Below are 23842 nucleotides of genomic sequence, written 5' to 3' on the forward strand. Positions count from 1 at the left end.
ATTACATGTTAAAAACAATTTTTAACATTCATTTTTAAATTTGAGTTCCAAATTCCCTCCCTTTCTCCAGCTCTAACCCCCTTCATTGAGAAAGCAATTTGATATGTTTATGTGTATAGTCATGCAAAATATTTCCACAATAGTCATGTAAGTAAAAGAAAATAGACCCCCCCAAAAAAAGAAAAAATCTGAATTCAGACACCATCAGTTCTTTCTTTGGGGATGGATAGCTTTCTTTATGCTAGAAGATCCAGCTTAGCTCATCCTCCAGAAAACAGTTACCCAGACTATGGGTCCAAGGTTTCCCGGGTTCCCCGGAGCTGAGCCCCGGACCCCTTGCCGCTCCCCTTTGCTCCCTGGTCACTGTTAGCTGCTCCCGGCAGGGGGAGCCCCAGCTAAATTTTCTGGAGCCGGTCATTTTGTTCGTGGGGCTCCCTGGCGTAAACAGGAAGAGCAGGAAAGAAAACACTGCGGTGACTTTTTGCTTTTTCTTTTTGTCTTTTAAGAAAGAGAGATTCAGGTGCTACACAGACCTCTTCCACTGTGGGGGAACTCATTTAGATGCTTAGGGATTCTGACATTTGAGGACGTTTCAGATTTAGGTAAGGACTGTGCCCGTCGTGCGGGGCTGCGGGTGCGAGAAGGGCCGCCTTGGAAAGGAAGCGGGCGGGGCGGGGGGAGCGGAGCGAGAGAAGCAGGGCGCGGCCCTCCCCCTCCGCGGCCGCGCTGCGGCCGGACAATGGCGCCCCGATCTGGCCTTCGCGGGCCCCCAGCGCGCCACCTGGTGGTCGCCGCGGCCGCCCGAGGATGCTGCGACTGCTTGCAGCAGAGGAAGGGAGGACCCTGGCTTGCAAAATAAATTAACCAAAAAACAAAAACCCAACCTACAAAGGAAAGCCTTGGGCTGCCGTGACTCAGAGTGTGGGAGCCAGAGCGTCCGAGGGGCGACCCCGGGTACCAGCTCGAAACGTTTCCCATAACGAGTCCCAATACTAAATACCAGGGGTTTTTTTTCGATTCAGAAGAAATATCCCGGAGCCTGTGTCCTTTTGGGTAGATAACATTTAGCTAGATCTTTGGAGGCTAATTATTTTTTTTTATTTTTCCTTTAGTCTTCATTTTTCACGGTATATTTAAGACAATTAAAAAGGGGATGTGAAATAGAAAACTTGACGGTTGCCTTGAGGGTTTTAATCCTCCTAAAGAGGCTCCGGTTTTATGTAAAACGATGGGATGGTAGGCACAAAGAAGAGGCCGCTAGAAGCAGAGGGGGAGCTTTCCGAGAAGCCGCCCTTTTCTTCCCCCTCTCTCAGCCCCTCTTTTCCATTCGTGAATTTGTCGCAATGCGGTCGCTCCATCCCTCTCCGCCTCTCCCATTGGACAGGAGCCCGGACTTTTAGAGTACGTCATCTTTTTAGCTCAGGCAAAAATTCGCGACCCCACCCTTCTTGGAAGCCTGGTGCAGCCGCATAAAGGGAATGCTGGTTGGGCTCCTGGTCCCGAGCCCAGCGTACTCGTTGTGGAATATACTGGCCACAATGTAACTCATCGGCCGTGGAAACAGTATCTCCCCTTCTCTTGGAATCCAACTTCTATGTTGCACCATTATGCAGACCAGACCTTAGACAGTTAGATTTAGATAAATTCTTCTTGTCTGTGTGTGTGTGTCTGTGTCGTGGTCACCTTGGGCGATCTGGTGGAGTTTGTGGATTCTGCTCCAAATAAAGTTTTTATCTTAAAATTTTATTTATTCCAACTACATGTAAAGATAGTTTCAACATTCACCCTTTCCCCCTTTGACAGCAAATAATCTGACATAGGACATACATGTATGACTATATTAAACACATCTCATCATTAGCCCATTGTGAAGGAAACTGGAAACCATGGGGGGGGGACTATAAAGCATAAAACAATTTTTTAAATGGCAAATAGTATACTTTGGACTTCATTCAGACTCCACAATTTTTTTTCTGGATGTGGATGATATTTTCCTTCACAAGTTCTTTAGAATTGTCCAAAATGATGTTTTTAAATGCTTCAAATAAAATACATTATTTTTAGAAAGGAAACTGTATTGAAATGCAGTTATCGAAATGTCAAAACGTCCAAGTTTACAAATGCACTGAAATCTGTCCATAGAAACAGGTTCCGTATTTAGTCCAACCCCTTCTCTTGATGGTACCAGGAGCAGCTAAGCTACAGTGAAAGAAGTCAGTTGTTTTTCAGGATAAAATCCCAAGACTACTGATTTAGACTGATGCTCCTTCCTTCACTGAGATTAAAGAATGGAGGAGAAAGAGAAAGAGGATAAGAAGGGAGAAAAGGGTATGAGGTTGGGGTGAAAGACAGTGGGGAATTAGGCAATCTTCCTCCTGCTAAATTGTATTTTTCCTTCTCTGGCCCTCCTCCTTTTCATAGTGAAGATCATAGAACAGTGATCTACATTACATCATACTAAATAGGTGGTGATCCACCCTTTGCTTGAACACCTCCAAGGGGGGAGGTGTTCGACCTTCCTAGCCAGGACATTTTACCTTGGGACAGCTCTAGTATTAGGAGTATTTTCCTAACATCTAACCTTAATTTACCTCTTCAAAACTACTCCTTCCTTTGCCCCCTGAGCTAGCTAAACAAGACAAATTTAATCCTACATATGACAAGCTTTCAAATATTTGAAGATAACTATTTAGTTCCTCATTGGTCTTTTCTTCTCAATGCTAAACATGACCAGTTCATCCATAATCGACACAGCCTTCACCATTTTCATTGTCTTCCTCTTTTCCCTCTCAAGGGACATCATCCTTCTTAAAATTGTAGTACCCAGAACCTAACACAATACACCTAGATGAGGTCTGATGAGAACAGAATAAAATAGAATTCTCATCTCTTTATTCCTAGAAACTACGACCCTCTTAATCCAATCCAAGACCACTCACTTTTCAGACTGCCCTATCATAATACCAGGCAGGTAGGTGGATAGAGTGTTAGGTCTGAAGTCAAGAAGACCTGAATTCAAATCCAGCCTTATTCAACTCATTTGCCCTAACTTTTTCATTTGCAAAATGAGCTGGAGAAGGAAATAGCCAAGTACTCCAGTATATCTTCCAAGGAAAACCCAAATGGGATCAAAAACAGTCAGATACAACTGAACAAGAAAATCATGCTGCTACTCATTTTGCAGGCCTCTGAACCCCTAGGTTCTTTTTTACAACAGATTTCCCTATAATCCACTTGTGAAGTTGACACCTTTGTACCAAAGTGCAAGACTTTATATGTCTCCCTATTGAATTTCATCTCTTTATATTCAGACCAAAATCCTTCAGATCCTTCTGGATCTTGATTCTGTGATCCTCTGCGGTGGAAATACTTTCCAGCTTCGTTATAATTGTGTTTTAAGCATAGTTATTTGTGCCTTTACCTATGTGATTCATATCTAGCCTGAGTCATAGGATCTGATTAGCAGGGGGAGAGGGACAGGGTGGAGGAGGGAGATGATGAATGGAATCTATGCATTTGAAGGTTCTGGGTTATAGGAGATGAAGCTTTTGCTTCTAGAGAGAGGGTATTTGCAGCTCCCCCAAGGGATCTCTGTCTCTCTCTTTGTCTTTGTCTCTGTCCCTCTCTCCCTCTCTCTTTGTAGACATCAGAGTAAGGTAATCCTTTTGTGAAGAAATTTCCTCTATCATTGCAGATGAGATTAGCAGCTTTCTGGAAATGGGCTTTGGAGAACTGCCTAGGTCACTGAGAGGTAGTGCTTTGCTGGAGTCCTAGCCAGTATGTGTTAGACAGTATTGAATCCAAATCCTCTCAAATTTTGTGATACTAATGCACCTGCTTTCAAAGATTTGTTGCTTTAAAATCTGCTTTTCCATTGTTCCTTTTCCTTCTATGTTAAAAAAGACCAATGAGAATACCTTATTAATTTGATATCAAGATTATGGCAGTGATCAAAGATTCCTTACTTTCTCAGTAATAAACCCCCTCTGGATCACTTTCTGTAAATTTAATTTATTGATTTTAGAAGGACCTAGAAAAATTCTAAAAGGTGGGGTGGAGGAGAGACTATACCATTCCTGAGCAAAGGTTGAGTCTTTTGAGATCTGTGGGATTATTAGCTGTATTCAGGCAGAAGGGAATTAAAAGTGTTTAGAAGGCAGAAGGGGCAACAGAATAAATAATTCAGTGAACTGCTGAGTGGAGGATGCTGACATTTTCCTGGCTTCTGAGTTTTTTTAAAAAAAAAGTGAAGCAGAATATCTTCATGATACTTTATTATAAAAGTATTGAACATGAGAGAATAATTGAACTCAAGCAGCAGATAATATTAATACTATACAGCAGGCATAAATTTAAATCCTTTGGATTATCTTATTTTTTTTTCCTTTTGGAAGTCTAGGGCAAGAATGTAACTGAAATGATCGTTGATGACACAGCTATAGTGCTTTCTCAGCTGCTGCTGCAGTCTTAGAGAAGAATCAAGCTCAGACAAAGAGAAAAAGCATTTAGAAGTGGGGGAGGGGAAGGGGAGTTTCCTTTCTCTTTGTTCTTGGAACTTGGACTATTCATTCGAATATGCCAGCTGCTTTTATGTCCTACAGGAAGTTGAAATAAATATGTCCAGTTTTGCTTTGGCAGCACTTTGGGAAACCCTGAGTTCTGTAGAAAGCACAGATAAGAGATTATTAGAACTACATGAATTTGTTTTCTGGACTCTCAGATATTTCAAATTTTTTTTCTTATCAAAAACAACACTCCATCAAAGGAAGAGGCTAAGACAAAACCACTCCAGAGGTTTTTAATCCAAAAATTACAATCATGGAGGCAAGATGAGTAGTTACCAAAATTCCTTGATCAGGCAGTAAAAAAATTTTTGACTATGCATACTCGATATGTACATATTTTATATGTATTCTATAATGGGCTATATTATATACATCATTAAACTTTAATGAAAAATATATTTTCTTATAGAATCAATGGAAAGACACTGTAATTTATTCAGTAGGAGAGTAACCTGTTCAGTCCTAGGAAAATCACTTTATGACTGTGTGGGACAAATGACACTTAAATAAATTTCGGAGATCTCTCAAGGTATGGAGAGAAAGCTTTATTCCTTTCTTAAGGAACAGGACACAATCATTTAGAGAGATTGAGGTAAAATAGAAAGGTCCAAGAATCACATTTATCCTAAAGAGATTACCCCCCACCCACCCACCCATGTGGTTTTACAATCTAAACGAAAACTACCCTAGGGAAAAGAGCATAAAATTCAAACTGAAACAGATTATCTTTTTAGCCCCAGGAACTGAATGATTCTCATCAACAGATAAGGTGAGGTCAGTTGACTCTTCACCAATATCCCAGAAGTTTGCTTTGTCAAGGGAGGAGGGGCACATAGTTAACCAAATTCAATCCATAATATTTTACTGAAGAAATCTCAGACTTTATCCCACTCATGTTCTATGTGGATAATAGATCCCAGTGTTTAGAGACTAGAAACAGAGGTCAAATCAGAGTTATTGCAGTAGTTCAGGAGAGAAATGATAAGGATCTGAACTATTGTGGTGGTTAGTAATAATAATGTTTGTCCTTCATTCAGGAAGAAGACTGTGACATCAGGGAGGTGATAACAAGACAATCACATGTATTGGATTTGAGTGAAGTGGTGTTTTGCTAAGTCACCAGTCTCACTTTCTCCTCCAGAGTCACCTGGGTCCAATGGCTATATATAAATCAGGATGACTGAATGAGAGGCAATCAGGGTTGAGTGACTTGTCCAAGACCACACAGTAAGAATCAAGTCTCTCTCTCTCTCTCTCTCTCTCTCTCTCTCTCTCTCTCTGTATGTATGTGTATATATATATATATATATATGCATGTATACATACAAACACACATAAATACACACACACACACACATCAGTGCCTTTCCCAAAAGCATGACATCTGTCATTCTCCATTTGACCTTCAAAATGATAACAGAAAACAATGAGATAAATTGTGCTTCCAGGCCAGGGCCCTCACTCCATACTCAGCATCTCACAGGATGCTTAGGAAACAATAGGCCTGGCTAAAAATCTCTGCATTTCCATGTGGTAAGATTAAAAATAAACAAGGCACCCCACAGAACCCAAGGGAGTTACCACAGGGTGTTAACAGTTCTCCTTTGTTAGGTGAAGATGGAACTCTGTCTAACTCTTTCTATGATACCAATATGTGCTGATACCTAAACCAGGAAGAGTTAAAACTGAGAAAGAACATTATAGACCTATCTCCCTGATGAATATAGATGCCAAAATGATTACAACAAGTTATCATTAGGATAATCCATTATGATCAAGTAGGATTTATCCCAGGAATGTAGGGTTGGTTCAAAAACTGTTAGTATAATTAATTATATCAACAGTTCCCATTTGTTTCACTACCCCCAGGAACCCTGGAGTGGTGGTGTGCAGTCTGGGGAGGGAGCTGGCCCAGCCCTAGTAGCATGGTGGCCTCCCTCCAGTACCTCCAGTGTCTTAGCTTAAATGGGATAGATACAGGTGTTGTGGAGACAGAAAAAAGATTTTCTATGCAGTTTGATGGAGAGTAAGGCATTGGAGATGGTACCAAGGTTGTGAAGGGTAGAAGACTGCAGAAATAGGCTAGTTAAGAAGGGGGCCTAGGGAAAGAGAATATAATGAGGGAAATATAATAGCCGCAATGTAGATAGAAACCCATCTATGCTTGTTGATCCTTGCAGACTTATTGTCCCATCAAAATGAAAAGGTGAGATTGGAATTTACCATTCATTTAATCTCCTTCATTTACCTTAACCAAAGAACCCATTTCCCAAATATCACCAGCCAAAGCTATTAGGGGAAGAGGGAGAGAAGGGGTAGGTTTATTAAAATGGGGAGTGATTTCCCAACGACACCTGCATAGATAATGATTATGTTTTAACTGCTAAAGGGATTGAGGCCTAGCTCAGAAGTAGGGGAAGATTGTGACCTCTGCAAAGCAAAAGGATGGGGTTAGAATGGGGGATTGTTGGGAGATATAGATTTGGTTATTTAGGAGACAAATACCATGGCTATGTGATCCATATTCCCATCCTCCTGCTGGTTGATTACCTGCCCTTGAAATCAGGTTTTGGTCTCTGGCTCACACTTTGCAGACCATGGACAAGATAAACTTCAGTCTTCCAGCTTAGTACTCTGATTCTTGTAACACTGAGTTAAATATATAACAGTTGACTACATTCTCTTTATAGGTCAAACTTTAGCCAACTATTTGCTTTATTACCATATTTATTATCATCAGCTGTAGTTCCAGGGTAATCTAGGAGTTTAATTGGTTATTTACTCAATTACAAAATTATATCATCTCACTAACTAAATCAATTTAGGTTGCCCTGGTTTCCAAAAAATTTACAAACTTGAGAAACCTCTTTCCCCTAAAGTAATTGTCCATCTCTCTGCATCAAAAAACTATAATCTCTGAGAGATAACGAAGAATCAAAGTTTCTTCCTACTTTATTAACAATATAATAAACAAAAACATAAGGACATAGATAATTATTTACAGTGTTTTAGCTGAGAAACTTCAAACAGCGTGAATCACCTCAAGTCATAAATGTAACTGCAGTTGACTTCCCCTTACTTCTGGAAATACAATTCCAGCATTCAGTCTTCTCAGGATACCAATCAAAGTTTCTCCAGAAGAATTCTCTTCATCTTTACAAGTTTAAGATTAAAAGAGTTCCATTAAGAAAATAGTTTTTCCTCATCCCTTTTCTTCTCTCAAGACATTTCCATTATCTTCCTCTTCTCAATTTCTCCAGAATCACACTTCACAAAATGACAGTTAAACTGTCTTCCTTCAAGCTTCCTAGCCTCTTTAAAGAGAATGAGTTTTTGGTCAACAGGGGCCAGATAGGTTGTGGTACTCTGTGGAAAGAAAGAACTTTTGTCTTTATCTAGGCATGTCAGGAATAGACAATTCCTTGTGTGTACATATACATACAGATTAGACAATTCCTTTATATATTGTATGGTTGTATATGAGTGTGAATGAACCAACGTGAAAATTCTTTGGAAAGACTGCCAAGTATTCCAGTAATGTTATGACTACTTTGACTTTCAAAATTTGCCTTGCACAAACCCCTTCTTTTCATTTCTTTTTTAATTACTTTTTTTCATTCATTGAAAATCTTCTCTCTGTTCCTCCCACCTTCTATCCCTCTCCTATTGAAAGAGAAAGAAAAACAAATACACTATTATAAAGTAGTGAAGCAAAATAAATTCCCACATTGGCCATAGACTTTTTTTAGGTTTTTTTTTCCGAAGGCAAATGGGATTAAATGGTTTGCCCAAGACCATATAGCTAGGTAATTAAGTGTCTAAGGCCGAATTTGAACTCAGGTACTCCTGATTCCAGGGCCGGTGCTCTATCCAATGCACCACCTAGCTGCCCCAGCCATAGACTTTTTAAAAAGGTTCAATCAGTAATTCTCTGTCAAGAGACTAGTCATTGCATTGATAAGAGTTTCAAAGTCTTTTCAAAGTTGATTGTCTTTCAATAACTGGTCTAGTTTTGCTTGTGCACACTAGTTTATACACAGTTCATACCAGTCTTCTAGGTTCCACTGAAACCATCTCCTTTATCATTCCTCATATATAATTCATCAACACAGTAGTATTCCAATATTCATGTACAGTCACTTCTTTAGCCTTTCCCTAATGGAGGAATACCCTTTCACTTTCCAATTCTTTGCCATCACAAAAAGAACTGCTATAAAGAATTTTTAAACATATGGATCCTATCCCTATGTTTTTAAAATCTCATTGCATTGTATCATTTTTGGTCCTGCAATTCACAAAATCAATTGATAAATTCAGCAAAGAACTTGTTTTTTGGCTTCACTTAACTTCTATGCCTCTATGATTTGGCTTGAAAGGCTGTTCATCAGTCAATCAAACATGTATTACTTTAACTTCAGCATGCTAGGCACTGTACTAAACATTGGAGACATGAAGATAAAAGTGGTAATCCCAGCTTACAAGGTGGGCATTGTGTGTGATAATGCATATAAAATGTGTTATATGACATTAAAATATTATGTATATATATATATATATATATATATATATATTTATAATTGTAATATCTGTTTAAAAATCTTTTCCTAGAGAGGCTGTACTTACTGTTGCTTTAAGACCGAATGGAAATGCTGGAGAGATGATGAATGATAGTCTGAGAAAAACTGAGGAAATTATTTTCTTGTCATGACTGAAGAGAAGCTGAAGAAAAGAGAAAGTTAGAAGTATCTTCTTTCCTGATAAAACCATAAGAACCTTTATCTAGTAAAAGGGATGAAGAATCTTGCAAAGAGACTTTATTTGTAATACTGAATGAACTAAATCATGCGGAATTATATTCTTAGAAGTGAAGTTCTCTAAGGTTACATGAGAGTTTGAGGTAATTGGTTGGATCACTTTTACGAACAAAATATTGTAAATAATTTTTATTATAGGTAATATTAAAATTGCATATTCAGTACTTTAAAATGTGTTTTACTCTAAGAGTTTAAGGTTTTTAATTTATGTAGAGTATCTACTATTGAAAAGAGAGTAAAAAGTAATATTTAAGGAACTGGAGTAGAGACTGGGCTAATGAATTAATTAGTAAACAGGATGTTATAATTTTACTGATTAATGAAGAAAATCCCAATGGGCTAATGAGATTAAATATGACAATGAGTCAAATAGCAGCTTGAAGAGTGACCTGTAAACAAGGTTAGCTAATGCCAAACCCTAGAACACATAGGATTTATGGTTCAGATTTTATTTTTTTTCTCTTCCCATAATTGTATTCTTATAAAATTATCTATGAAAAGTGTCTTAAAGGGCTACTGACAATTAATGGCAGAAACTTGTCAGTTTAATTCTTTTGTTTGATGCAGCTTAATTCCAAATAATTATTTAATTGCTCCTTATTGTATAGATTATATATATATGTGTATATATATATATATATATATATACACATATATATATATACTCAATACAATGAAAATAGCCCTGGACTTAAGAGTCAAGAAGATTTAAGCTTAAATCATGGGCAAGTCATTTAACTGTTATCTGCTTCATACTTCTCATCTATAAAATGGGACAATAATAAATTCTATCTCCCAGGGTTGTTGTGAAGATGAAATGAGATATTTGTAAAATTGTTTGCAAATCAAAAAGCACTCGGCAAAGTCTATATTCTTATTTTTTTAATGAATAGTTTAGCATCTCTACTTGTCAAATACAAATTTATTATCACAAAAGATAGTTGTTGATGTGCTTAATATGTATTGTAATAGTTTTGGACTGGAAATTCAAAAGGATGTTTTTAGGAGTGGATCCAAAGAATAAAAATAAGGACATTAAAAGAAGAAAATAAAGGGGAAAAAATCAGAGGGTTGCATGGTCAGGACTGGGAAGGCCAGAGTCAGTATTCTATGAATAACCCTATTTACTAGATCATTTAAAAAACCAACTACCTTAACAATAAAGAATAGTTCTAGGGACTGAATTATATACTCCCTTCTGAGGAAGAGAACATAGAGGCCTAAAAGGGGAAAAGGATTGATAGAAAAGAAAATGTTTGCAATAGAAAGCAACAGCTGTGACAGACACATCAAATATGTCTACCCAGAAAGGTAGGGCTAAAGCTGGGTCTTCTATGACAGAGATTTCATGTGTATGCAAAGCATGAATTAGATCCAGGAATGTGTGGGAGGGAGTCAGTTGTTACTAACTCAAGAAAGCTAATTGTTAAATTTTCAGCATGAAACCAGAAACCAGCAAATACTCCACAGATTAGGACTTGCTTTAGTATTCTATTGATTGTTTAGACTTAAAAAAAGGAGAAAATATTAATAATGAAGATTAGATTAAAAAGTATGTCCTGCATACCATACATTTCCTCCCTCTCTCCCTTACTGTCCAAACATTTTAACCTTTCCCAGAACACTCCTGCTCTTCATTCTCTTCAGAATTTGAGTGGTTCAGAGAAGTCTCATCTGTGAGTAGGCCTCAGATAAAATACTTTATTGTAGACAGCAAAGATAAATAAGCCCAAGAGAGGAACTTTTTTCAAGGAAAGTATTTTTGCTTTTCTGAAGGAGATTGTGGAAGTCTCTGTTGGCTGTACAAAAGACCATCTACAGGGCTAGAGCACTTTTGACTGCATGAATGGATGAATTTATTAAGTACTTACTTTCTACAAAGCACAGCTAGGTCCTGATCAATATGAATAATAAATTCCCTGAAGTGGTCCCAATATATTCAAATTCATACTATATGAAGTTATTAATATGTAAAATCTGAACATTGGTTTGAGTATGACAGAAATATGCAATATAAATTTGAATAATGTGACTATGTCAAGGGAGTCATTGTTTGTATTGTTGAGAACCTAGCTTGCTTCATTAATTGCTGGGAATACAAAAGGAAAAGTATGACAGCCCCTGCCCTTAAGGAGCTCACATTATAATGGGGGGAGACAACACATAAGAGCTTTCAGTTGCAAGTCAAATGAAATGGTTTCATGATTTTATGGTGAAGATGCCATTTCAACAGATAAAATCTTACAATTTTAGATGTTAAACTATTTGACAATGGTCAAGATTTTGACAATCTTTCCTAGTTATTCAGTAGCTGTGACTGTAGATACAAAAGGACCAGGTTGCATCTTCTACCAGAGTTAGAATCACTGCCATTCCCAAGGTTCTTGGATTAATGGATTGTCTGAAGGGAGATGAAAACTTGAAGAAAGTTCTTAAAAGATTTTAAGACTACCTGGTATTGGGACTGTGTTTCCAGAAGTGAAGAAAAATCTGATTCTGTTATGTTGGTGTCTGATGTGACTATTATTTGTTGTATTACTAATGAATAAAATTATATATTTAATAACTTTTATATTCATTTAATCAAAATAAATTAAGGGATTTAATATATAGAGATATATGAAAATATCAGGAAAGTTTTCTCCAGGTTATTCAATAAATAATATTTAATGAAGTAGGGTGAATCTTAAACCAACTGATTAATGAGGACATATCTAAATATGCCCCTGGGTTGCTCTTGAATTTGTGTTAATGAGATCAAATATTAAATACAAATCAAGTAACAGACCACAGGGAGACCTACAAGTGACTAAGGTTGATCCAAACTTATAAATCTTTCTACAATAGGATGACAGATTTAGAGTCTTATGGGACTTTAGTAGTCAGCTAGTCCAACTCCATCTTAAAGATGGTGATGAGGCTCAATGTTTTAAGTGACTTGAAGGTAAATTGGTAGAATACAGACCTTTAAACTCCTAATCCAGTAATTTTTCCATAGACAAAGATATAGAAAATGTTCATTTTTAGGAGTCAGTTCCAAATATTTGGAGTATACATTCCTATGGGAAATCTGACGTTACTAAACTGCATTGCCACTGTAAAACTCCAGGCCTAGTGCTCACTTTCTTCTCTATTATTAGATTGGCAGATAAAAGCATGAATAGAAGGGAGAGTAGGGGACCTGGAAAGTACTTTCTCATGGTCTATTATGCCTACCAACCTAAATATAACCCAGCAGTTTCAAAACCCTGCTCCTCCTCAATCTCAATCTTCCTTTTTATATACTCTGAGCAAAATTAACTTCTTACAGAAATTTAAGATTCAAAACTTTAAAAAGTTGTAGGTGTGGAATAAGCAATGTTTTTGTAGTACATGTCAATGGAAATAACAAATGGGGTTTTTTTCCCTCTTTTAGAATGACAATAGATAAATTGGTAAAAAAAAATAGCAATGCAATTACTAAAAGAAATTTTTTTTTATTTTTTGCAAGGCAATGTGGTTAAGTAACTTGCCCAAATTAGGTAATTAATAAGTATCTGAGGCTGGATTTGAGTTCAGGTCCTCCTGATTCCAGGGTCAGTGCTCCATCCACTGTGCCCCCTAGCTGCCCCAATAATTTATTTTTTATTTTTTATTTTTTTTAGGTTTTTGCAAGGCAAATGGGGTTAAATGGCTTGCCCAAGGCCACACAGCTAGGTAATTATTAAGTGTCTGAGACCGGATTTGAACCCAGGTACTCCAGACTCCAAGGCTGGTGCTTTTATCCACTATGCCACCTAGCCGCCCCACCAATAATTTATTTTTTAAGGAATGTTTTTATTTTATCTTTTTTTCTCAGTTACATGTAAAAAAATTTTTAATAACTTTGAGTTTCAAATTCCCTCCCTCCCTTCTTTCCTCCTTGAGAAGGCAAGCACTTTCATAAAGCTTATACATGTACAGTCATGCAAAACATATTTCCATATTAGCCATGTTGCAAAAGAGAACACATAGCCCTCCAAAAAAGGGGGAAAGTAAGAAACATAAAATAAATTAAAGTATGCTTCAATCTGTTTCAAATTCCATCAGTTTTTTTTTCTGGAGGTAGATAAACATTTTTCATCATAAGTCTTCAGAAATGTTTTGTTATATATAGTAATTTTTTTTTTTAGTTTTTGCAAGGCAATGGGTTTAAGTGGCTTGCCCAAGGCCAGACAGGTAATTATTAAGTGTCTGAGGCCAGATTTGAACTCAGGTACTCCTGACTCCAGGGCCATCCACTGCTTCACCTAGCTGCCCCCTATATAGTAATTATTAATGAAGGCCAATATTACTCATTGCTTAATAATAGATCAAATTGCCTATAGCAGAAAGAAGCCTAGTTTTGAATTGTGGCTCAATCACAAATAATATTCTTTCTCCTGTAAATTGCTTACCACTCACTTATAATTGCCAAATCCTGCTTTCCATAACTGTAAAATATGAAAGGAAGAACGGAATAATGGAAAGAGAATTGATCTCAGAGAACTAGGTTCAAGTCCCACCTGACTTTTGGTGGCCATGTGCATTTAACCTTTCCATTTTAAGACCAGAAGTTACAGAGAAGATGCATATCTGCATTGGTAGTGGATGGTTCTCACTGAAATTGCCTTAAATCAATGAAATCATAGGTCTTATTGTTTTGCTTTTTAAAATATTTTTATTTTTACTACTTCAAAAAGATGTTATTTCTATTGTGCTATAAGAAATGATGAGAAGTGTTTTTCCTCCTTAGTTCTAGTTCCTCTTTCACAGCTTGACTAATAGAGAAACATGTTCAATGTAATTTTATATGCTGCCATGGGGAGGAGGGTGGTATTTGATTAATGGTTTTAGTTCAGATTCACATCAACAGGAAGACACACTCCAACAAAGGTAAAGTCACAGAAAGCTTACAACAACAAATAACTAATGATTCCTAAAAGGATTAAAAGTATAATAATTACAGTTAAGATAATGAAAGACAAGAAACATTACCAAAAATAATCAAAAGAGATAAAAAGTTTTACCAATCAATCAAATGATCTGGGGAGCTTGTGACTCATGAAAGAAATCTCAAGCTGGGGAATCCCAAAAATTCAGCCCTTTTCACAGTTCAGATCAGAAGGGTCCCAGCAAGAATGTCCTCTCCATGGGTGAGATTCAAAAGGGGTTGGAGCAAGGCTTGTATCTATATTGCTCTGGACCCAGAAGATCCATCCTGAAACTGGCCAAGTTTCAGGATGAATGCCCATGCTCCAGGTAATGAAGAAAAAAGAGGGTTCCCTTACAGGACTGGCCAAGTTCCTGGTAAACACTCCCCTCCTTATCAGGAACTGGCTAGATTCCCAACTAAACAAGTATTTTACTACAAGGTCACTGTGTGGGACAAATGCCACTTAAATTTCAGAGATCTCTCAAGGTATGAAGAGAAAGCTTTATTTGTTTCTTGAGCAATGGGCCACAATCAATTACAGAGATTGAGGCAAAAGCAAAAGGCCCACATTTATCCTAACTAGATTCCCAGCCCCCACTGAACCACCCTCCTTAATGAGGAAGGTGGTCTTATAATCTAGACTTGCAAAGTAATCTAGGGAAAAGAGCATAAAATTCAAAACCAGATTATCTCTTCTGCCCCATGAATTGAATGATCATCCGGACTTCAACAGATAGGGTGGGGTCACAGTTAACTTTTCACCAATATCCCAGAAATTGATTTGTGAAGGGAGGAGGGACACATAGTTAACTATTCTCCAATCTATAATATTCTACTAAAGAAATCTCAGACTTTATCCCACTCATCACCATGCCCCTAACTTATTTTACTATTTTTTTCCAGGTCATACTAGGGACATGGAAGAGCTTAATTAATTATTCGGATGGAAAGGGAAGATGGTAGAAAAATTGAAACTCAAAGGTTTGCAAAAGGATGAATGTTGAAAACTATCTTTGTAATTGGAAAATAAAAAAATAAGGAAAAAAAATAAAAAGAAAAGAAATGATGAGTAGATTTCATAAAAAAATGGGAAAGACTGATGTTGAGTGAATTGAATAGAACCAGAATACTGAATAAAGTAGCAGAAACATTGCATGATGATCAACTATGATTAGCTTAGCTCTTCTCAGCTCTCAGATCAATACAATTGATCTAAGACAATTCCAAAAGACTCTGATGTTTAATGCTATCCACTTTCAGAGAAAGAATTATGGAGTCTGAATGCAGATTGAAGCATACTATTTTCACTTTTTGTTTTTATTTTTCATGTTTTTTTTCCCTTTTATGCTGTTTCTTCTTTCATATTGTGCAAATATATTTAATATGATTTCACATGTATAACCTAGATCTGATCACTTGGGGAAGAGGGAAGAGGAGGGGAGGAGAAAATTTTGGAACTCAAAATCTTATTTTAAAAGTGTCAAAAAGATATTTGAAAATTATTTAGGTGTAGTTGGAAAGAGCATTATAATAGGACTTTGGGAAACAGGAGATTCTGATCTCTACTTTCAATTTTGGCAAGTCACAAGCTCTCAGGACCACAGGATTAGGCTAGATTATTTCTTATGTCTGAGTTCTATAGATCTACTTCCTTATATAATGAAGAAACCACTTGGATTATCTGGCTATATTATAAGAGATTATTTATAGTACCCAGGCTCCTTTCACACACTAGCAGTTACTTTAGGTTTAAAGCATTTTCAACCTAAATTAGTATTCTCTGAAAACCTAATTCAAAAACTCCCATCAATGCATTTATTTCACTAGCTCAATCTTGAAAACTCATTTAAATAAAATAAATTTAATAGCATAGAAAAATGAGTGACAAGAAAGGATTCATGCCACCACCCATCATATTACCACTGGAAAAGAACACACATAAAAGTAATACAGATGATGAAAATATTTTTGGAAGGGCACATGTGTGACCAGGAAATATGTAGCCAGACAAACATGAGAACATACTTGGCCAGAACAATTCACACACTTATTGTAGAACTAGTAGCAATGCCATTGTGTTGTTCTCTGTTACCTATTATTTCTTTGTTTTGTTTTGTTTTAGGTTTTTGCAAGGCAAATGGGGTTAAGTGGCTTGCCCAAGGCCACACAGCTAGATAAATACCTATTATTTCTGATGCAGTTTTTCCATTGGCCAGCAGTCTGTTGTTCTTTAGTTCTATTGGCTCAAACTGTTTTGGATAATGCACCTAAATCACCAAAACACTCCTACATATTAATTTAATTATATATATTAATTAATTATATACATATGTGATTATTCTAATATATTAATTATAAAATATATGCTGAAATAATTTTAAAGGATAAATATAAAATAAACATTTTAAAGCTATATTTTATTCATTAGTGATAAAAAAGATTTTTTGTTTTTGGAAGCAATATCCTTCATTTAAAAAAAGTCCTCATGTGTATTTGTAATTAATCTTTTAGTTAATTTGATTAATGAAAAATTTTGGATGGTTTTTGAATTAAAAGCTACACACTTCAATAATTCAATAATAAATCATAAGTCATGAACATGACAATTTTGAGTAGAAGTAATGTTTCTCTGTATTTCTAAATATGATACACAATGCAAAAATGAGCACAAACAAAATGAATTATCTTTGATTTCAATTCAGCATAAAGTTTTCAATATTCAACATTATTTATGTGGTTCTAATTAACATGATACTATACCGTTTTTCCTATTCATATTTGTATATATTGGCTATGTCTTAAAAGCTCTCTAAATCCTCTTGCTTCTCAGATCTCTCAGCCTAAACTAAGTCCAAAATTCCTATTAACTCCTGTCATATTCCTTAGTTGCTAGAGTTGGCCCTTTTCAAAGCATTCTGGGAACTCCTTTCAGCAAAACGGCCAAGAACTGGGTGGAGATGTAGTGACGAGATCCTTTTAAATCTCTGTAATGAAGGTCTGGCACATATCCAGAGTGCTTCAGATGGTTTCTCCATGTGTATGAACTAGGGAGAAGATGACTTCATTCCACGTGGAGAATGTTGGGAAGCTATTCCCAGGAGAGACATAATGATATATAAGAAAAATGTTCAAACTGTAGAGCATACTACATATTCTTGGACTGGTTCTAATCAGTTAACATGGTGAGTTCTAGGAATGGTTCTGATCAACTAACATGGAGAAATGGAAGCTCTTAGGTCAGCTACACCTCGTTGCTCTTGGTGGAGCTTAGTGATTAGTGAAGGGAATGAAGCCTACAACCTTGTGGGTTCAAAAGGTCCAAGGGTTCATTTTCCTTCAGAGTTCTGGTTTGTAGCCTGTGCAGTATTAATGCTTCAAGAAGTGACCCTCAGGACACCCCTTTTGGTATCCTGAATGAACCCTCATTGGATGAACTTGGGGAAGTAGTGGAAAGCTGGGGTTGTAGTAGAATGTATGCCCCTAAAGGGTATGTGTATACATGTGGGAATAATGTTTATACATTTGTTCTGTCTATGATTTCGAAGTAAATATCTTTCTGTGAAAGCCAATTGATGTTAAGTGGTCACAAGAAACTAAAGAGCTAGTTTCTAACCCTGTAACAAATTGGGGAAAACAGCTGCTGGATATTTGATTGATTGCAGTGTAGAGAAGAGATAGTTTCCAGGTCCCTCAGGTGACATGAGAACCCTGAGGAGAAAAATGTAGCCATGAGAGTGGGCTCAGAGCACAGTCTACCCTCCTTTAATACTCTTGATTGCCATGCAAATCAATTCATGAGAAAGACTAAAAAGGACTCATTTAAGCCAGTGAAGCTAATTAAATTTGCTCTACTTCTCCCAGGAATCAAAACCACTCTCTATATTGACAGTCTAAGAAGTTTGCTAAATACTGTGAATTCACAAGCCTTTGACTTAAGGGATGCTAGACACCAAAAATTTGTTTCCAGAATTCACTTAAAAATAATTTTCCATGTGATAAAAGAGTTTTCTTTTATTTTTAATCTATCAACAAAATTATCAACAGCTATTTACTGGGTTCACATAATGTAAATGATTCTATATTTAGGGATATGGAAAATTAGGTGGAGTTTCTGGTTTGGGGAAACTTACAGCTGAGAGGAAAATTCTGGGCCAGCCTTCACTAAGATCAATACAATTTTCAGCCTCCAGGTCAGGACTGGAACTGCGACATTCATATACCATTTATCTCTTTACAAAAATTAAGTTTACTTAACAATAGCATTGGGAAGAATATTCAGCAAAGATGCAGCATTAATTCAGTTGGTTTACATACCCTCTTCTCCACATGCACATAGCCTCAGAAAGGAGGGGGCATTGATTCACATAACAGCAGAGAAGCCTTCAAGTCTGAGCCCCCAACTCACTGTACACTGGGCTTTTATATTTTGGCAGCTAGTAAGCTATGCCAATGGTTTGAGTCCTAGGTTCCTGAATAAATTAAACATCAAGGATGTTTTGCCTTTTAAGGCAAAAATTGACCTAGCCTATGTAGCAGAGACTTTCTTTTTTTCTTTTTTCAAATTTTATTTTCAGTTCCAAAGTATCTTTCTCCTTCTTCTCCCTCTCCTACCCACTGAGAAAGCAAAAAAAAAAAACCTCAAAAAACACAAAACCCATTACAAATATGTATAGTCATGCAAAACAAATTCCTTCTTTAGCCATGTCTGAAAAGAAAAAGAAAGAGGAAAATATGCTTCAATTTGTGCTATCTCTGAATCTATCAGCTATGTAGAAATCATAAATCCTTTGGAATTACGGTTGGTCATTGTGATGATCAGAAATAATAGATCTTTCAAAGATCTTTACACCTTTATAGTTATTGCTGAAATTTTTCTACATTTTCTAGCAGGGACTTTTTAGGCTTGGCAGATAGCATTCCTATAACAGGGAAACAATATGGAAAAATATAAATTTATCAGTGACATATACAATGATTCCATAGATGATCTTTTTATTAATATTTATATACAACATTTACTGAACAGGGCAAGAAATTTTATTCAATAAACATTTATTAAGCAGTAGGGATATGGAGGCAAAAAAAAATGGCTCTCCTCAAGTACCTCACATTATATTAGGGCTTATACTATGTAAATAGGTCAATAAATGCAAGATAATTTAAAAAGAAAGAAAACATTGATAACCAAGGGAATCTGGAAAGACTTCCTATAGTATTTGCCCCCAATAGAATACAAAATCTTTGAGAGCAGAAATGGTTTCTTTTTCTTTTCCTTTTCTTTTCTTTTCTTCCTTCCTTTTTTCTCACTTTCTCTGTATCTTTCTTTCTTTCTCTTTCTCTCCTTCTCTCACTCTTTCTCTCTTACTCTCTTCTCTTCTCTCTCTCTCTCTCTCTCTTTCTTTCTAGTTCCATTTAACCAGTTAATGTGAATTAGCTTTTACAAAGGAACATTTATTTCAAAGATATTGAAAGAAGTACAAACATTGCCCACTGACATCTCAGGGGGTAGATCCTCCCCTATGCTACCTATTCTCTGAAGAGAGTAGACTCAGATCTATAGAATGACTCCCAATATGTTTAAATCCAAACCAAATAGTTCCTTATCTTAGCTATTTATAAGCTAAGACCACAAGGTTTCTCCAGTTTGTAACTTCTCTAGCCATCTATGCAAAAACCTGAGTGCAAAAAAATCTGAAAAATTCAACTCCCAAATGTGAACTTGGAAACATGGAATGATAGACTCCCTAACCCCGAGAGGCTCACTCACCTGACCTTTTGAAATTCAAAGTTGGGAGCTTTCAGATTAATCAGCTTCACCTAAAATGAAAGAAAAAATGCAGAAAATAAACAAAGAAATGAGGCCCATATTCATGGGGCCTTACAGCAGTATCTCTCATCAGATGCCATCAGCACAGGAGTCAAACCAAGAGCAGAAGTATAATGAAGAAGAAAAGGGCTGAGGTCAACAAAAGTCCTATGTAGCACACCAAGTTCTATTTCCATAGTTACAGCCAATTTAAAAATCTGCTATTCACCATGTGGTTATCAGAAGAGAACCAATTATATACTATCTTCACATGCTCAAAAATCTCTACAAGGTATTTCCATTATATGTCATCATGACTCTCATTGAGGTTGAGTCCTCAACCTCCAACTGTGTGTTATACATTTTTTTGTTCTACTTTTATGTTGAAATATACTCCTTTTGGAGGGATAGTTTTTAAATTCAGAAAAATCTAAATATAAGATGAGGAGGGCAGCAGTTTTTCTCAAAAGGAATTGGGACTTTTAGTGGATTGCAGATTCACTATGGTGTGTGTGTGTGTGTGTGTGTGTGTGTGTGTGTGTGTGTGTGTGTGTGTGTGTAGGAGCCAGGAAAAATTAATGTGCACTCAGGTTGCATTAAGAACCATGTACCTTCTAGGAATAAGGAGTTGATAATCTTTGTGTGCTCTGTCTTAGTCAGAATATATTGGGAAAAATCACTTATTTTAATTCTAGGTGCCACATTTTATGAAGTTCATTGATAAAACTTCTATTTTCTGTTCTGGTTTTCCTCCTATCTGTCTAGCTGCTTCTTTTTTGTTACTTTTGCTGGTTTTTCAACCAGATCATGTCCAGTGATATGTCTTGTGACTATCCCCCAGGTCACTGTGTTCTGTCTTTTTTCACTTTTTTCTTTATGTTCTGTCATTTGGTGACCTCATTATCTTTCATGGGACTAGTTAGCATCTCTATGCAAATGATTCCTAGATCTATTTATCTAGCTTTAATCTCTCTCCTGCCAGTCTCCCTTCTCCAACTACCTATTGGACATTTCAAGCCAGAAATGAACAGACAACTTAAACTTAATATGTACAAAACTGAACTCATCTTCCTCATTTAAAATGTTTTATTTCAAGTTGAGACATGAAGAAAGCTGATGACTCTCTAAGGGTCAGATTTGGATATGGAGGGCATTCCAAGCATGAGATAGCCCATGCAAAAGCATGGGTGGGAGTGGGCAGGCTGAGGAATGTCAAGTTCAGGAACCAGCAAATAGGCCAGCTTAGTTGGAAAATGAGGTGCATAAAAGAAATTAAAGTGAAGTAAGTCTGGAAAAGTAGACAACTAATTTGTTAAAGAATTTAAATGCCAAAGTTTGTAATTTTGCCTAGAGAAAACAGAGAGCCCTGAAGGTTTTCAGGAGAGGGTCATACCTGTTATTTAGGAAAAGCTTTATGAAGAAGGGATTAAAGAGGAGAGAGGTTCAAAGTTTTGACAGGTGATGAGGGGCTGAACTAGGATGATGTCTGTTCAAGTAGAGAAAATAGATGTAGTTGTAAGATGTTAGGAAGGCCAAACCAACAAAGTTTGGCAACCAACTGGATATGGTGAGTAAGGTAAAAGAGGAGAGTTGATGATGATGACTCCAAGGTTAAGAACCTGAATGACTGGAAGGATGTGGGTACCAAGAATTAGTGTGGTAGGGGTAAAAGAGCTAGATATGAAGTTGGAGGATCTGGGTTCAAATCTTGTATTACTACTTCTAGGACCTTGAGTAAGTCACATGTCCTCTTTAGCCTTAAGTTTCCTCAATTATAAAATGAAAGAAAAAAATGAATTTGGGGGAACTTCTCAGCTTTAAATCTGTGATCTTTTTGTTTATATAAAATAGCAAATATTTTATATTAATAAGAAAATAGATTTTGAGGAAAATTTTATGGAAGATAAGAATTTTTAGTGAACTTGAAGGAATAAAAAATATAGTATGGAAAGGCAAACTATTCAGTTAAAGAGGACCAAGGTACAGTATTATGGGATGATTGAATGGTTTTATCTGCTGGGAGAGAGACAGATGTAAAAATCTTTAGGTAAGATCAATAGAAATGTATATTGAAGCCAACAGATAAGATTTATATAGGTGAATTGATGAATGGATTGGTAATCTGGAGATCTGACTTCTAAGACAGGCTTTGCCACTGAATATCTAAAAAAGAAACTGGGAAACTTCTCTGGGCAAGAGAAACAAAGATGGAGTCTACAGTCTGCCTAGTATACTCTGAGACACCAAGATACAGAATCCACAGTTATTTTTAGATCTCTTGACTCAATTTGGTTCAACAAAGTCCTCTAGAAACTATTTCATAAAAGATTGTATTTTGCATATCATTATGTTCTAACTTTGTGACATCCTAACTTTGTACTTTCCATGATGTTTCAATTAACCCTTTGATGTCTTAAATAGCACTTTATAGGACTTCCTTACTTTATCATTTTAATATAAAGATTAATATATAGGAATCATTATCAAGGTCATATACTCAAGATATACTTTATAATTATTTAGTTACCATTCTAAAGATAATTAACATGGGAATTTTCCTGGGACTACATCATAGTTTGATTATTCACAGTTATTGGGTTTTTAAAATCTGTATATCTATGTTCTTAATATAAATCCCATAATTATTTCTTATCCTAATAGCTTATAAAAGATGAACAAGGTTATACAGAGTAGAGCACTCAAAGCATTAGTTACCAGTCTTTTTCTTTTCATTATGTGACCCTAAGTAAGTCACTTTGTTCTGTTTCCTAATCTAAAAATTGAAGCAAGTAGAAGACAAATATGCTTTTGGCTATAAAAAATTTCTGTGATTCTACTTAATCTGGCAAAAAACTGCCAAGGCAATAGCAGGTGGGACTTGAAATTCAATAAATTTAGGAGCTTTTTAGGAGTGAATGAAATATTTGAACAAATATAGTGGGCTAATTTTTAAGTTGATAATTATATATGTATGCTCTCAAATGATGTTATAAATATCCAAATGGACCTTGACAGAAAAAAATTACCCACCCCATTCTAAGTGATGAAACTAGAAGATTGTATTGATATATGTAATTAGAGCTCCCCCAAAGCAAAGAAGAATGAGTGAACCTGGGTCATAATGGACATAGAATGCATAAGCAGTCTTCTGGTGAAAGGAGGTTCTATTAGTGAATGAGAATTAGCCCTATCTGAGGCAGTGGTCTTAGTCAACTTTCCTTCCCAGTGTTTTTCCTAGAGCAGTTTTGACAGATCCCCTACCCAGGGGAGTAGTGAGGGTACTGAATAAAGGCAAAGTCCTGCCCATGAAGATACTCCATCCGAAAAGGCAAGAAAGAGGATAGTCTCCTACACAAGAGTAGAATATAGATAGGGATTATCTAGGTTTCTTTCTTAGTCAAAGAATTTATGCCTCTAATTAATGTTAGAAGTATTGACACAAATAATAGAAACAGACAATCAGCACCTGTGTTTACTCAAAGGTGACAAATTTAAAACACTACAAAGCTTATATGACATTGCATTCCCTAGGGTGAGATAAAACACAAAACTTTTAATTCTCCTAAGAAAATCCAAGGTAATGGATCTTTTCTGTTTATGTGTAATTGTAATTCCTCCACTGCAAATCTTTACTTTTAATTAGTTGATTTGACTTAGAGTATGTTTGGGTGAATTGCTACTCCCATAATTTCAAATCAGTATTTACCCAAGTGAAAACATCTTT

At 36.3% G+C, this 23842-nt stretch overlaps 2 long non-coding RNA genes across 2 annotated transcripts; one reads left to right on the forward strand and one right to left on the reverse strand.

Annotated features, from left to right (window-relative positions):
• Positions 1-405: 405 nt before the first annotated feature.
• On the forward strand, positions 406-11956 carry LOC141514865 (uncharacterized). The gene is made up of 3 exons (XR_012476134.1): positions 406-602; positions 5603-5792; positions 9174-11956. It is a non-coding gene; the product is annotated as an uncharacterized LOC141514865 (long non-coding RNA).
• LOC141514866 (uncharacterized) lies at positions 7262-20181 on the reverse strand. Its single transcript, XR_012476135.1, has 3 exons — positions 20080-20181; positions 9189-9284; positions 7262-7931 (listed from the first exon to the last, which is right to left on the reverse strand). It is a non-coding gene; the product is annotated as an uncharacterized LOC141514866 (long non-coding RNA).
• Positions 20182-23842: the final 3661 nt, after the last annotated feature.

The sequence above is a fragment of the Macrotis lagotis genome, chromosome 2 (genome assembly GCF_037893015.1).
Source record: "Macrotis lagotis isolate mMagLag1 chromosome 2, bilby.v1.9.chrom.fasta, whole genome shotgun sequence".
Lineage (NCBI taxonomy): Eukaryota > Metazoa > Chordata > Mammalia > Peramelemorphia > Peramelidae > Macrotis > Macrotis lagotis.